This window comes from Pinus tabuliformis, chromosome 9 (assembly GCF_031772625.1).
Source record: "Pinus tabuliformis cultivar Carrire ecotype Pingquan chromosome 9, CPIR1, whole genome shotgun sequence".
NCBI lineage: Eukaryota > Viridiplantae > Streptophyta > Pinopsida > Pinales > Pinaceae > Pinus > Pinus tabuliformis.
Genome location: NC_142307.1, coordinates 2,004,827,314 through 2,004,844,148, shown reverse-complemented (window position 1 = coordinate 2,004,844,148; position 16,835 = coordinate 2,004,827,314). Strand labels below are relative to the sequence as shown.

At 36.6% G+C, this 16,835-nt stretch overlaps 1 pseudogene; it reads left to right on the top strand.

Moving 5' to 3' along the window:
• Positions 1–11,187, top strand: part of LOC149157069 (fatty acyl-CoA reductase 2, chloroplastic-like) — a 37,986-nt pseudogene extending 26,799 nt beyond the window's left edge.
• The last annotated feature ends 5,648 nt before the right edge of the window (positions 11,188–16,835 follow it).

Below are 16,835 nucleotides of genomic sequence, written 5' to 3'. Positions count from 1 at the left end.
GGAATCATGATACGAGGAAGATAGAATTAGATATGTAGTTTAATTAGGACTCTTTGTAATTCCAGTTCAGCACTTAATGTACTTAATGGGTTAGTTAAACAGTAGATAGGGGTAATTAGTAGCAATCTTCGAGCTCCCCTCATGCTGGAGGAGGAAGCTCAAAGTGGTTAAGGATCTATCTCTATATATAGATCAAACTTGGATGTAATAGGGGTTGGATGTTTTGATAAAAGACAAGACTATTTTGGTTTATGTATAGCAGATTTCAGTAATGCAAATGACTGTTGTTTCTTCTCAGGATTCACAATAGATCTAATGGTTCAAATGTATGATGGTTTATTCTCTTTAGTGTTCTTTTACAGTTTTGTTACTGCATAATCACTCAGAACTCATGTGTCATGCTCTGACTTCCTGTATGCCTTGGCAAACTGTGTTTTATGTAAGTTATGTTTGAACATTAGATGTAAAGTGCCCTGATTTCTATGAAAGGATAGTGTTTTTTGTTTGCTGAGATGTGTGAGACTCCATAAGCCCAATGGGAATCACTTTGATATTTGTCCAGCCAGCTTATTTTTCATGTGTTTTAAAGAGTTAGCCATCTTTCCTTGTCATTAGTCAATATTCATAGTCTGTGAGAGAGCCCTCTCTGACTAAGGAGGCTAAGCCTTAGTTTAAAGCCTGGTTTGAAACAGTTACACAGAATCTTGCTGATTGGCAGCCTTCAGTACCTGATTTTGTGATAACACAACAAATGATATATTGCTGAAGTGAAGATGACAAGGAACAGGATGTTCCCTCTCAGAATGAAAGTAGATTTGAAAACTAGAGCAGAAATAGCAGCAGTTACACAAGAGGCTTTCCAAAGCGAACCAAAGGATGAAAATTGGTTGTGGCACTTGAGATTTGGACATCTCAACTTTGGAGGTCTTAACTTGTTGAGTAGGAAAGGAATGGTAAGAGGATTACCATTGATAGAGAAATCAGACAGCCTTTATGAAGGTTGTATCTTGGGGAAACAACACAGAGAAAGTTTTCCATCAAGGAAAAGCATAAGGGCAAAAGCACCCTTAGAGATTGTCCACTCAGATTTATGTGGACCGATGCAAACTCCATCACTTGCAGGAAGCTACTATATTCTAACATTTATTGATGATTTTACTAGAAAAACTTGGGTTTATTTCCTTAAGAACAAAAGTGAAGTGTTTGAAAGATTCTGCAATTTCAAAGCACTTGTAGAAAACCAAAGCGGGCTGCATATCAAAGTTCTGAGGACTGATAGAGGAGGTGAATATATTTCCAAAGAATTTCTACGTTTTTGTAGAGAAAATGGAATTCATAAGCAGTTTACCACTAGGTACACTCCGCAGCAAAGTGGAGTTACTGAAAGGAAGAATAGGACAATCATGGATATGGCGAGGAGCATGTTAAAGGCAAAGCATTTGCCAAATGATTATTGGGTTGAAGCTGTACACTGTGCATCGTACATTTTGAATAGATGCTCTACAAAAGCAGTCATGAACAGAGTGCCGGAAGAAGCATGGAGTGGGACAAAGCAAGGAGTCACTCACATGAAATTTTTTGGATGTGTGGCTTATGCACACATTCCAGATCAACTAAGGAAGAAGTTGGACAACAAATGGGAGAAATGTATTTTCATTGGATACAGTGAGGAATCCAAAGCTTACAGGTTGTATAACCCATCCACCAAGAGGCTTATTGTGAGTAGAAATGTTCAGTTCATTGAGGAGGAAGCTTGGGATGGAAGCATAGAGAAAACAGTGAATGTTAAAAACTGTTTGTCTCATGATGAAGATGATGAGGAGATGGCTGAAATACATCCCCAAACAGCAGCGCCAACACAACAATAGCAAGAGACACCCTTGAGGAGAAATGAAAGTGCTTCTCCAAGCACATCACAAGGAGGAAATTCAAGTGCTTCTTCAAGCACTTGTACACCAAATGAAAGAGGTAAGAAGTTCAGAAATTTAAGTGACATTTATGATGAAGGTATGAATTCTTTGTTTTCTTTATATTGTCATGTTGATGACCCTATTCATTTCGAAGAAACAATTAAGGATAGGAAATGGATAGAAGCTATGGATGAGGAGATCGATGCCATAGAAAGAAACAAGACATGGGATTTAGTTGAACTACCAAAAGGAAAGGAAGTCATTGGAGTTAAATGGGTCTACAAGACCAAGAGTAATGCTGAAGGCAAAATAGAAAGACATAAGGCAAGACTTGTTGTCAAAGGATATAAGCAGCAGTATGGGAGAGACTATGAGGAAACTTTTGCACCGGTTGCTAGAATGGAAACCGTGAGAGCAGTGCTGTCCATAGCAGCACAAAACAAGTGGAAAGTTTACCAAATGGACGTGAAGTCAGCATTCATAAATGGAGTTTTAACGGAAGAGGTGTACATTGAACAACCTCTGGGCTATGAAAAGAAAGGCCAAGAGCACAAAGTATGCAGATTGAAGAAAGCTCTTTATGGGCTAAAGCAAGCGCCAAGGGCATGGTATAGTAGGATAGATTCCTATCTACTGGAAAATGGATTTGAAAAGTGTGAGGGAGAACCCACCCTCTACATCAAAGAAAAGGATGGTAAAATACTAATTGTTGTGTTATATGTTGATGATGTTATTTTCACAGGTAATGATGATTACCTTATTGAAAATTTCAAAACAGTCATGAAAGAAGAATTTGAAATGACTGACATGGGTTTGCTGAGATACTTCTTAGGAATAGAAGTAGATCAAAATGAAAATGGGATTTTTATCTCACAAGCGAAATATGTTAATGAAGTGTTGGAAAGATTTAATATGCAGGAGAGCAAAGCAGCAATCACTCCCACAGTGATGGGATTAAAACTCAGCAAAGAGGACAGCAGCAAGGATTTTGATCCTAGTTTGTACAAGAGCATAGTTGGCAGCCTCATGTATTTGACTGCAACTAGGCCGGATATAATGTTTGCTGTTAGTTTAATTTCGAGATTCATGGAAAGGCCAAAAGAAGCACATTGGCAGGCAGAAAAAAGGATTCTGAGGTATGTTAAAGGTACTAAAAGGTTTGGCATTTTATATACTACTTCAGAATGTTTAGATTTAATTGGATACACTGATAGTGATTGGGCTGGAAGTGTAGATGATCGAAAAAGCACATCCGGTTATGTTTTTCACATGGGTTCAGGAGCCATTTCATGGGCTTCTAAAAAACAGCCTATTGTAGTGTTGTCTACAGCAGATACAGAATATGTGGCAGCTACAACAGCAATATGTTAAGCAGTTTGGATGAGAAGGATGTTAAGGAGCTTATGCCAAGAGCAAGTAAAAGGAACTGTGATTTTTTGTGACAATAGCTCAGCTATTGCATTATCCAAGAATTCTGTGTTTCATAAGAGAACGAAACACATTGACACAAAGTTTCATTACATCAGGGAATTGGTAAGCAATGGAGAAATTGTCTAAGAACATTGCAGAACTCAAGAGCAGGTTGTTGATATTTTGACCAAGCCATTGGGACAGAAAAGATTTGAATTTTTGAGGAAATTTTTGGGTATGACTAATAACCCAGCAATTGAAATTAAAGGGGAGTGTTGAAATGTAATTTCAACTGTAGTACCAAGTTGAACAACGACCGTGTACTTTCCAGCAAAACCGCCTGTTCTCCATCACACTGCCTTTCTCGCAATGGTGGTATTTTCTCAAATGGCTCTGATCACATTCACTGCCTGACGCGTGTCCTCAAGCATTTTTGAAAACCACTTTTTTCTCGGAACATAATGTTAATTTGATTCGACTGAGCGATAGCCGTCCAATTGAAAGGATGGTGGATGTCCGTTGATTAAAGCCAAAGCAGCGTACAGGCCTGCAACATATGGACATTGCGTGAAATGAAATCTTTGTTGACCATCGGCCTGTCAGTAAAGCAAGTTAATGAAATTTATTGTGATGGGTAGAACGTAGGTAAGAATTTTTAATTTTATTAGTTTTTTTTTATGCACGGAAGTATGGGCATAGGTAATAGTATATGTAATGTTTTTTTTATTATTGTTCATGGTATATGGTAAATGTGAGCACGCAACAACAGTGTGTAGTTTTGTTCGTTGAGTGAAAACGAATGGGAATGTGCAACAGCGCTAGAAAGAATGAATTTTTTTTATCGAATATGTAATGCGTAATTTAATACGCAGTATTCCGCAGGGTGAGTGAATGTAAGAATTTTTTTTTTTTTGGTGAATGTAAAGAAATTTATACACAGCAGTGTAAAATTTTCTAGAGAGACAGAGTATTTTCTTAGTGGAAGTTTTTGTGTAAATCCCTCTGTGAGAGGAAGAAATTTGTAACTGCAGTGGTTTGATTAATGAATACAAAGTGTTTATTTTGGTGTGTGAAACTCTGTTCTTCATCTCCAGCGAATAATTTTTTTGCTTCCCTATGCTAAAAAAGAGTATTATTTCCTCGGTTAAAACAGAGCATTGTTTCTCTGTTCAGTTTATTTGTTTGAAATTACCAGAAATTTCCAACACTTTTCTCAGAAGGAAGAATTTTCTCATCACTGGTGCCACGGGTTTTCTGGGAAAAGGTGTAACACAACTCATTAATTATTTCTAATTTAGTTATTTTGATCACCTCCTGCTGGCTCACTCGTTATTAATGAACGCTTGTTTCTCATATTTGCAGTGTTGATAGAAAAAATATTGAGAATGCAACCAGATATCAGAAAGCTGTTTTTGATAATAAGGGTTGATCATGAGTCCACCTCTGCATCAAAAAGATTGATAAATGAAGTATGATGAATATCCTCTTCTAGAGTTAAGTACTAGAAATGAGATTACTAGACTTATGCGATGATCATAACAATTTCTAATAATTTGTGAAAGTCAGGTTATGGACAGCGAGTTATTCAGAGGGTTGCGTGAAATTCATGGTAATGAATTCCATGAATTCATGTTGAAGAGACTGGTCCCTGTCACTGGCGATATGACGAAACAAAATCTTGGAATTGAAAAAGACATGGTCGATGTGCTTACAAGGGAGGTGGACATTATTGTCAGCTTGGCAGCCAACACAACATTCGATGAAAGGTTGTTGTATTATTTGTTTGAATAGTGTTAATATTTGACTTCATTTGTTTATGCATTTTAATATTTGGATTCTGTGCAATCTGCTAACCATAGATATAACTAAGAGCACCATCTGTTACAGATACGATGTCGCTTTGGACACCAACACAAAGGCAATTATTCGCCTTCTAGAGTTCGGCAAATGCTGCAAGTAAACCCAACTTTTGATGCACATCTCTACTAGTAACTCATCGATTTCATCCTCCGTTTCAACCTAAATTATTTATCTATCTCATCATTGTTGGGTTATTTCATTCCAGCATATGTCAACGGGCAAAGACAAGTCCGAGTACTGGAGGAGCCATTTCAGATGGGGTATAGTATAGCTAACGAGAAATCGATATGTGTTCCACCTCTGGATATCCAAGCTGAATTTCATTTAGCAAGCAAAGCTCTAGAAGATTTTGAGATTGAATTTTCAAATCTCCAAAACTACAAGTTGAAGAAAGGGAAGGTTGCTCAAAGGATGAAAGATTTGGGAATGGAAAGGTGACATTATTACGATAGCCGTGAATTCTCCTTTCCTTTCATGGTGTAAACATAGCCACATCTTTTTTCTTGGAACATAGGATATAATTTTCCAAAAAGTTGAAAGTTATAAGCAATTTTTATATAGTTTCCATAGAAGTTAACATTAGTGTTTTACATGGGTTAACCTTAGTGTTTTAAAAGAAATTAATTATTGATTTATCTTTTTGTAAAGGCTATCAATATGGTTTTTTCCCAATGTTGGAATATGACTTCAAAAAATATTCGTCCTTTCAATATTGTTCCTTTTTTTATTATCTCTGTAACATTGATCATTGTGTCCTTCATATTAATATAGTAAAACCTATTCAACTTTGATAAAAATTTCAATTTCAATGTCAAATCCCACCATATCTCAGTAGCTGTTAGCTATTGGAACGCTCTTTTTGAGGGCAAGATCATACGGCTGGCAGGATACTTATGTGTTCAGCAAGGCAATGGCGGAGATGGTAATATGCGATGGCAGGGAAGATTTACCCGTAGTTATTGTTCGTTCGACTGTTATTGAAAGCACATACAGTCAACCTTTTCCTGGATGGATCGAAGGCCACCGGTATGTTATAATCATTTGAAGAATCTCACTGAATATTAATACACATAACAAGAGCTAAATCGAATATTTAAATCTCAGAATGATGGATCCAGTCATTATGCACTATGGCAAAGGTCAATTACCTTGCTTCTTGGCCGATCCAGATACTGTGTTCAATCTGGTTTGTAACTAAGGATACTTTGTTGAAGAAGAAGACTTCAGTCATGAATTTTGACTGTTCACAGTCCACTGTGCCCGTTCAGCATCTAATGAAGATGACATTTGGTATGTCGATTCTGGAGCATCCTCTCACATGATAGGTAAAAAGGAATTTTTTGATAGTCTTGAAGAAAGTATAAATGGATCAAAAATATATCTAGGAGATGATAGTGGATACGAGATTAAAGGTCATGGGGTGATTTCAGTTAAGTTACCAAATGGAAAAATTAGTCACCTTACAAATGTTTTATATGTACCTGGAATTAAGAAAAATATGATATCTGTATCCATGATGGCTGATCAAGATATGCAAGTCGAGTTCTTCAAGACTCATTGTGTGATAAAGGATTGCAGGAATGAAATAGTTGCAACAGGCATGCGAGTTGGAAGCCTATACAGACTGGATGCAAAAAGCATACCAAAGCAAGCCATGGTTGCAGGAGGATCGACAGCCGAACAACTCTGGCATCAGAGGTTCGGTCATTTGAATTTGCAGGACCTCATGTTATTGCAGAAGAAAGGTATGGTCGAGGGACTCCCTATCCTTCGTAATATTCAGTTAAATTGTGATGGTTGTGCCTTATGAAAAATGCATAGAGAACAGTTTCCTGTGCATGATAGGAGGAAGGAAATAGATGTTTTAGAACTAGTGCACACTGATGTATGCGGACCTATGCAGACAAGGTCGCTAGGAGGAGCATATTATTTTCTGTTATTTACTGATGAATGCACTAGATATTCATGGGTTTTTGAACAAGAAAAGTCAGACTTTCCAGTGCTTTATAGAATTTAAAACCTTGGTGGAAAAGCAGTTTGGTAAGAGTATAAAAATTCTCCGATCTGATCAAGGGGGAGAATACAAGCTAAAGGAATTCATGAAATTCTGCAAATCTCACGGGATTGTTCAACAGTATACAGTGCCACACACACCACAGCAGAATGGAGTTGCAGAGCGCAAAAACAGAACCTTGGTGGAGTGCGCAAGGAGCATGTTACAAGGTAAGGGTCTGTCTAATAGCTTTTGGGCAGAGGCTATTAATACTGCTGTATATTTGAAGAACAGAAGTCCTACCAGGTATCTTGGCTTCAAAACCCCTTTTGAAGCTCTATATGGATTTAAACCAGCAGTAAACCATCTAAGAGTATTTGGGTCAAAAGCATTTGCCCATATACCCAAAGCTGATAGGAAGAAATTAGATCCTAAAGCTGTGAAATGCATCTTTGTTGGTTATGGCACAGAATTTAAAGCATATAAATTATTCAATCCTGAGTCTCGTAAGACATTTGCAAGCAGGGATGTAGTGTTTCATGAACAGGTACAGGAAGGGAAAGATGACGTTGGTGATGATTGGCACATTCCATTGTTGTTGGAGGAAAGCAGCGAGGATGAAAGAGAGCAGGAGCAGAAAGAAGAGCAAAAAGAAGAACAACAAGAAGGTGATAATGCAAGCCCAGTCATAGCAGAAGAAAACAAATTTGAGGTAAGTCCCCTACCAAGGAGGTCAGGTAGGAAGACTCAATTACCACTAAAATTGAGAAACTATGCTTTGATGTCAAAGGTTTTGAACATTGTAGAACCCTCTAATTACAAAGAAGCTAGTCAATTTAAGGAATGGAGAGCTGCAATGAATGAAGAAATGGAATCAATTCTTAGAAATGATACTTGGGATTTAGTTGAGCTGCCTAAGAATAAAACACCCATAGGATGCAAATGGTTGTTTAAACCAAAAATGAATGCAGACGGAAGTATAGAAAAGTTAAAAGCTAGGCTGGTTGCAAAAGGATATTCACAGCAGGAAGGTATAGATTTTGATGATACTTTTGCACCTGTAGCAAAGTTAAATACAATCAGAATGCTTATTGCTTTAGCTACTAAATGTAATTGGGAATTACACCAGCTTGATGTTAAATCTTCATTTTTAAATGGTGATTTAAAAGAGGAAATTTACTTAGCACAGCCAGAAGGGTTTGTAAAGCAGGGGCAGGAACATCTTGTTTGCAGATTGAAAAAGGTTTTATATGGTTTAAAGCAAGCACCCAGGTCTTGGTACGAAAAGGTTGATTCTTTCTTTATAGAGCATGGTTTCCATAGAAGTTTAAATGACCCAAATTTGTATACCAAGTACAATAATCAGGGGCAGATTATTTTGATTTCTCTGTATGTGAATGACATGATTATAATAGGAAATGCAGATGATTTAATCAGAGGAATCAAAAGGCTTATGGCGCAAGTTTTTGAGATGAAGGATCTCGGAAGCCTTCACTATTGTCTGGGATTAGAAGTATGCATAGATACTGGGCAAACTTTTCTTACCCAAGGGAAGTATGCCAGAAATATGTTGGAAAAGTTTGGTATGGATCAGTGTAGAGCAGCAGCGACACCTTTGCAGCAGAATCTGAAATTAAATAGTGATGATGGCACTAAGGAGGTTGATGCCACAATGTACAGACAGCTGGTTGGCAACCTGATATATCTTACAACAACTAGACCTGACTTGGCATACTCTGTTAGTGTGCTGAGCCAATTCATGTCGAAACCGCTTGAAAGTCACTGGATATCAGCAAAGAGCGTGTTGAGGTATCTTTGTGGTACTGTTAATTATGGTATTTTATACACTGATGTATCTGATGTTACTCTAGCAGGTTTTTCAGACTCAGACTGGGCAGGTAACCTGGATGATCAGAGGTCCATCACAGGTTATGCATTCAACATAGGTTCCGGGGTCATAGCTTGGAGCAGCAAGAAGCAGAGTACTGTAGCCTTGTCTTCATGTGAAGCTGAGTATCAAGCATTGTGTGCAGCAACGTGTGAAGCGATCTGGTTGAGAAGGCTTCTCAATGACGCAGGAAAAGAACAGAAGAATTCCACTTCCATCAAAAGCGACAACGAGAGCACCATTAAATTAGCATACAATCCAGTGTTTCACAAAAACACCAAACATATAGACACTCAGTTCCATTTTGTTAGAGAGAAAATACAGTCAAAAGAAATTGTTGTTGAATATTGTAAAACTTGTGACAATGTGGCTGATATTTTCACAAAGCCTCTTGCATGAGTGAAATTTGAATTGTTTAGAAAGATGCTAGGAGTCCAGGAGAACCCTTTCTCCAATAAGGGGGGAGTTAAAAATAATTAATATTATTTTGTATTAATGGAGAAAATGGTTACATTGTTGTAACGTTCTCCCTAGTTTAGGATTAGTTCCTAAAGTTTAGGGGTTTGGGTGCAACTTCCTAATTCCTAGTATTGTATTTAATGATGTAATATTTCATTGATGAAAATAGAGTGTACGAGAGTGATCTCTCTGTTTTGGTGAGTGTAGTCTCCAGGTGCAGGCCACACCTGAGAGCTACATCTCTTTCTCTTCAATTCTGTTCACATTTTATCTTTTGAGAATCATTTTCTCTTAAAATATGTCAATTTTTTTGTTCAATTCAAATTACAGGTACCCGTAGACATGGTTGTAAATGCAATTTTAACAGCCATGGCAAAACACGCGGAAATGAGTGGCATGAGAGTTTATCACGTTGCTTCTTCGGTGGCAAATCCCATAAGAATCGGAGAAATTTTTAAAATAATGTTTCAACATTTTAAACGTAATCCGTACATTAATCACAAAGGCAACCCAGTAAGATTGCCTAAGCAAGTCACCTGCGTTAATACCATGGACAACTACAGGCAGGGTTTGGAAAGTGTTTTTCATTCACCAAACAATGTAAGTTGTAACGGCATTTTGTCTTTATTTAAACTTTACATTGCATATCTAAGCCAATGGTCTACCTTGTAATATTCTTTTTATAGGTCTACCATGTAATATTTTTTTTATAGTGTCAAATGGTCAAAGTGGAGTATTTACGGTTGTATTTCTATGGTAATTGTCTTGTTTACGAGGGAAAAATAGTAAAATATGATTCCATCAAATTTATTAAAAGGGATAGGAGTTAGGCTTTTAAATCATTTTGAGTTTATTTATTTATTGGTGTTTTATTGAGAATTTGACGAAGTCAGTTTTAATGAAATTTAGTGGCTGATGGATCCATTCAGGGTCCACCATTGTGCTTTAGTGTTTAATTTTGTTTTGTTGAGCAACCTTACATACTATCTAGCAAAGAGATTTCATGAAATTATCTGATGGATCCATTCAAGGTCCACCATCGTGATTCAGTGTTTAATTTTGTTTTGTTGAGCAACCTTACATCCTATCTACCAAAGAGATTTGATCATTCTGGCATGTATTACTTTCCAATAATAATATAAATAAGAAATACACCTTTCTTTTAAAATCCAATATGTTTTATGTTTAGCTTCTTAGTTTTTCAATTAAAACACACAAATATTCTAGATCTATTAATTATTTGATTGTTTGGGATCTTACATACCTACAGAAATCTGGGTTACCATCATCTGCAAAGTCTATCACACTGCAATTGGAGCACATGGCCAAGATCTACGAGCCATATACATTCTACAAAGCAAGGTGATCAATTCTCTGCAACGCAGACAATTTTGCTGTTCATATTTTGGTTTAAGTGCCTTCACTGCGGATACATAAATATTCATATTTTAATATGTTTGTGTAGATTCGATATCTCGAATTTGGAAAATCTGTTCCAAGAGCTCTCTGCAGAGGAACAAGAGCTCTCTGCAGAGGAACAAGCGAGTTTCGGGTTTGATGTTAAGTATATCCAGTGGGAAAATTACATTGCAAATATTCATATTCCTGGACTTCGTCAATATGTCTTGAAAGGACGCGGTGCAGCAGAACGCCCCGTAGAAATCTAGTGCCGACTATGAAAATAATAGAAAATTAATCTAATAAAGATACATATCCATGGATCTCACGAAAACATTTAAGTTCTTCGTGTACTTCAATGGTAAATAATTCTGTGTTATTCCATATTTCGACAGCTAAGTAATGGTAAATAATATTTTGACAGCTAAGTCATTTTATCCCTTCCTATGTTAGTCTTATTAATTGTATCGCAAGATGCTAAGAACGAGAATTCATATTTGAGAGATCGAACTGTTTCACTCGGTATATTATTCATTTATTTTTATGTAATTTTTTTAAAGGTTTCTTCAGATAAAAATAAATAAAATTGTTTAAATACATGTAAATGAAGATTTTAAATAATTAATACATGTAGAAGCGTCTTCAAAATAAAATGAGAGTATTTAATTATACATGAATATCTTTTCAATATTGTATTTGAGGAAGTTTTTAGGGTTAGGTGAATTGGAAGGTCCGGTTGATAAAGTATCTTGTTATTAGATTGTTACTAAGTTTTTTTTAGTGTCTTTATGATTGGGTTTTGATTAGTTCGGTGGTACCTCTTAAATTTTCATAAAGAAATCTATGTCACATTAATCAAATATGATATTACATATATACACGAAGTGTTATCTCAAGATAGGAAAACTATCTTGAACACACAATCTCAACCACACACAAATCTAGAAACACACTCCTCCAGATAGAAATAATCACAGCTAAAGTAGGAATTACATATTCCAACATATACTTTAATGACTACTTGTCTCGATATCAATCTGCAAATTCTAGTTGTGGTCAAACATAACAAAAGAATATGTTGATGTCTATATAAAGGAGCAACCATCCACCGGAATGCATGGATGCTAACCGATGCAACTGCAAGTCTTGTAGGATGTCCTTAGCATACATGGTTCTGTCAACTATTATACTTTCATACATGTACTTGTACCTGTAAAGCCCCCTCCATCATCATGGGTTTTATCGGATTACCCCGGAACCATGCTCTAGGTTTATCACCCTCAACCATGCCACCAAGGGCTCTCAGCCACCACAACTCAACTCAACCACCAAGGCTCAAAACAACCACGAAGGCTCAACTGAGCCATGACGGCTCTCGCGTCGCTCTGGGCCACAAATCTGCCACTAAGGCACTCTAGCCACTCTGGGCCACAAACCTGCCACTAGAAACTCGAGCCACTCTGGGCTACAAACTTGCCACTAGGGCACTCCAGCCAATAAGGCTCACTAAAGACCCGAGTCAACCAGGCCGAGGGTTTTCTCAGCTAAACCATGTAAAGAAGAATATTTTCCCACTCTATTCTTACATGTGGTTTCTGGCTTACCACAAACCAACACTGCAAATGCAAAGTGGTTTTTAGATTACCACGAACCATATGGGCGTACACATGCCTTACAAGGTTTACACCACAACTCCAACTTTTGGAGTTACCAAGCACATACATTACAAAAACCACTACAAAACATCCTAGATTTACTTACTCATAAAATGTGTGACACACTATCATCATGATGTTGAGTCTATTCCACAAACGCAAACAAACTTTCAAACCCATTTGGATCCTTTGCCACTCATCTTGGATACACCATACCATTTATATGCTGGAACACACCACTTCTTTCCAACTTGAATATCATAGGCTTTGTATTTTTTAGTCTTTCGCATCTTCATTTTTAACTTTAGCGTATTAGTCTTGGTCTCTGCGAGTTCTAAAAAAATGACTTCTTATTGAGGTCGCTAATCTCAATATGTATACTAACTTCCCAAACATATTCAACTTCACGCATACAAAAGAAAAACAATACCAAATGACAAACTTCCAAGACACATTCACCTTGAGGCAAGCAATGGAGGTTCAACAAATCTCGCAGCGATGGCAACTCTTCCACCTCAACCATCATTACGGATCCTCATCTGCGCATGTATTTAATCTACTTCGCTTTCCCCAAACGAAATCATGGGATCATACACTAATATTCTCCGCACCACTGAGGAATCTGCGCCCTGCTACCGCCCTATTCAATTATCTCTGAGAAACCACCAACTCCATCCCGGATTCAATTCTTGGCTCTCGAATAGTATATTCAGAAACTTTCCCTCATCGACTCAACATATAAATACAAAATAAATTCCAAAACAGAGGTTGAAAGAAGCAGGTTAGACTAGTTCAAATTGCCAAAAAATCGAGCCAGATTCTGTCTATAGCCAGATTGATGGGCACCTCTGATTCTTTTTCCTCATGTGCTCCCTTGGAATTTTGCATTGCCCTCTGGATCTACCAAATCCTGCGACCTCCCAACGTTTTGCATTTCCTTCTGCATCTGTCGAATCCTAAGACCTCCCAGCGAGAGGGATCGAGGATTTTGGAACACAATGGAGGTTCCAAACAATCATGTCTTTGTCTTGCAGTTTATTTGAATCCTCCTGCAATGACAAAAGAACCTCTACATAATCAACATCAGGCGAGTTGCTATCCCTCTTCTTGTTCCAGCCACATCGATGCTCCTCCATGATACTCTTGACGAACGACCTGACCCGAGGACAAGTTTGGCACATTGTTGATGCTTCTTAAGCAAATCCAAAACCGGGAGCCACGGTAAATGGTGCTTCTTTGAACTTGCCCAGCAGCTCAAAGCCCTCCTTGACCGTATTCCTCAGCTCCACCACACTTAACAGGTGACATCTGCCACAAAACAAAGAATTTCATATCTCATCAACGAGCCTTAACAGCTAGGTTACCTCAAGCATGCAAATCTCCACAGATTTGCACAATTTGGAAGCACAATCCACGTTGCTCCTCCACTCAGTGAACAAAGCACTCATCACTTAGATCTCATTGGCCATACACACAGGCTCCTTGACCATGCACGCTCCTTGACCGACCACATAGTAAGGTGCAACAAATCTTCCTTCACGCAGGTTCCTTGATTAGACACACAGCAGATCTCAGTCACCACGCTTCACGCACAACCACCAGCACCACGAGCTGCACTCTGATCCACATCACAACAGATCCAACGCAACTCTATCTCCGTTAATAGCAACAGATCAACCTCTACGGATTCACGCAGTGCATCAATCCTCCAAGCCACAGGTTTACGCAACAACTCCCACAAATGATGCCACGTTGCTGGTCAAATCTGGCAAAGAATGGAAAACAAGAAAAGGAAAAAAAAACAAACAAAATAATCATCAAACTTTTCATTTCCCTTAGATCAGGATGGGCCAAGCTCCCTCAGCCGAGACGGCCAAGCCCACGAGGCGGCAGGCTTCATTTGTTAAATTTCCATAAAGAAATCTATGCCACATTAATCAAATATGATATTACATATATATAGGAAGTGTTGTCTCAAGATAGGAAAACTATCTTGAACACACAATCTGTTTGTTGAGAGAATATTTCAACCAAACACAAATCTAGGAACATAGTTAGGAAGAGACTCCTCGAAATAGAAATAATCACAACTAATACAAGTAAGAATACCTTCAAGTTAGGCTTTGATTAATTTGGCCAACCAGATTTGATCTTTTGCATAAATCTGCCCAAATTTTCTTCAAACAAAAAGAAATATATATTATTTTTATATTCTTGAAAAATAAGATACACTAACTATCTTTTCAAAATTGTTTTCATATTTTCTTAATCTCAACTTAGAGAGGATGACGTATAATTACACATAACTATATTTTCAATATTGTTTTCATATTTTCTTGAGTGTAAGTCCAACCATACTTTTCTAGAGGATGACGTATAATTACACATAACTATATTTTCAATATTGTTTTCATATTTTCTTGAGTGTAAGTCAAACCATACTTTTCTTTGTATAGAGAGTTGGATTTGTAACAATGTATTATAGAATGTAATATATAATTTGCTTTAAATTTTTAATCAAATACTAATACTATATATTTGTATAGTTTAATTTATAGATGAAGTTGATTTTTTCATTTGAATTGAGCAAGCAACGTTAAGAAAGCATTCGAAGAATTATTGAACATTTGGAAGAGGAAGCATTGCAAGAACAATCAGGGTCAGACCTGGAGGATTGGGAGGCATATCTGCCTGACCCAGGGCATACCAGAGGCAGGATGACATTATATAAACAATCTCTGCATGTCTATTGGGGCATGAAACGATTATTAGCTAAAGCACTTGAACAGGTAGCTCTGGAAATGGTAGAAATGGCTCAGGGTATACCTGTCATGAAGAAAGAGCTGAAAAATCTTCAAGTCACCTTAATGATGCAAGATAGGAAGATGGATGAGATCCTGAAGTTTCTTCAAGCCAGTGGTATGGGTGTTAAGACAGAGAATGAGGCAAATCTGGAGACTCGGACCTAGTAGCAGATGGAGCAGCTGAAAAGAGGTTTTTTGCTTTTAGTTTGTTGTAGATATACTAGTTTTGCATGACTCAAATCATCTTCTGTTTCACTGTAGGAAAGGTAGATGAATATGTAATATGGGAACAAAGACTGATGGGTTTCTATTTTTGGATAACGGGATATATAGCATGGGTAGAAAGACTGATGGTATTTTATTTTTGGATGGCTGTTAAGAACCTCAGGTGGTCAAGAAACCCGGTTTCCCTTCGGGGCGGGTTGAGACCGGCCCATATGTTTATGTGTATGTTTCTTATTTTATGGTAATAGAAATGATGAATCTCGCCTTTGCTTACAAAAAAAAAAACGTTAAGAAAGAATATGATATTTTATTTTAAAAAATGCATTTTTAAATGCATAAATAGATTTAGCACCTGAAAAGTTTTAGGGTATTTGAATCCTACAAATTAAACAACTTAAAACCATGTTTTTAAAATACACTTCAGAATTTTGGTTAAAATTAACTAGAAAAAATGTTGTGGAAAAAATCATTTCATCTATAAATTAAACTAAGTCATATATATTTTCTGATTTATAATATATATTAAAAAATTACTTTATAAATTAAAAATAATAAAAAAATTAATTATAAATTTTAATTTTTATTAGAAATAAATTATAATAATTTTTAAATTACTTTGTGAGACACAGATTTAAAGTTTTCCATTGATTTTAAAATAATTATTAAATATGGTTATACCTATTTCACAATGGAAAGTGATTTATGCCCCCAGGAAAAAAATTACAATAATAATATACATATCTAATGCCTATTTCATAATTGAAAGTGATTTATGCCCCAGGAAAAAAAATATAATAACAATATACATCACAAGTCTAAAATCAATGATTATATTTTCTTATTTAAATACATTTTCTACGCCAATTTCAACAATAACAGAAGAAACTATTTGATATTTCATAACTGCAATATATTACTATCGCTAAACCAACGTCAAAGCTTTGGGTATTTTTTGAGTTACATTTTCTTATCAATTGGTTTTATAACAAATAGTTGTATTGAATAAATATTGTGAACATCTACATTAATTGTTACAATGAAAAAAGCAACGGTATTTTCTGATACATGTTTAATAATCTTTTAAAACAATCTCTCACAGTCAAAAAGCGAAGCTCAAAACATTAGAAATATTTTGAATTACATTTTCTAATCAATTAATTTTACAACATCTTTCTATTTTCCAACATCTTTTATAGTGAGCACGTCTCCTAGATCTGGTGGATGCAAGGGTTA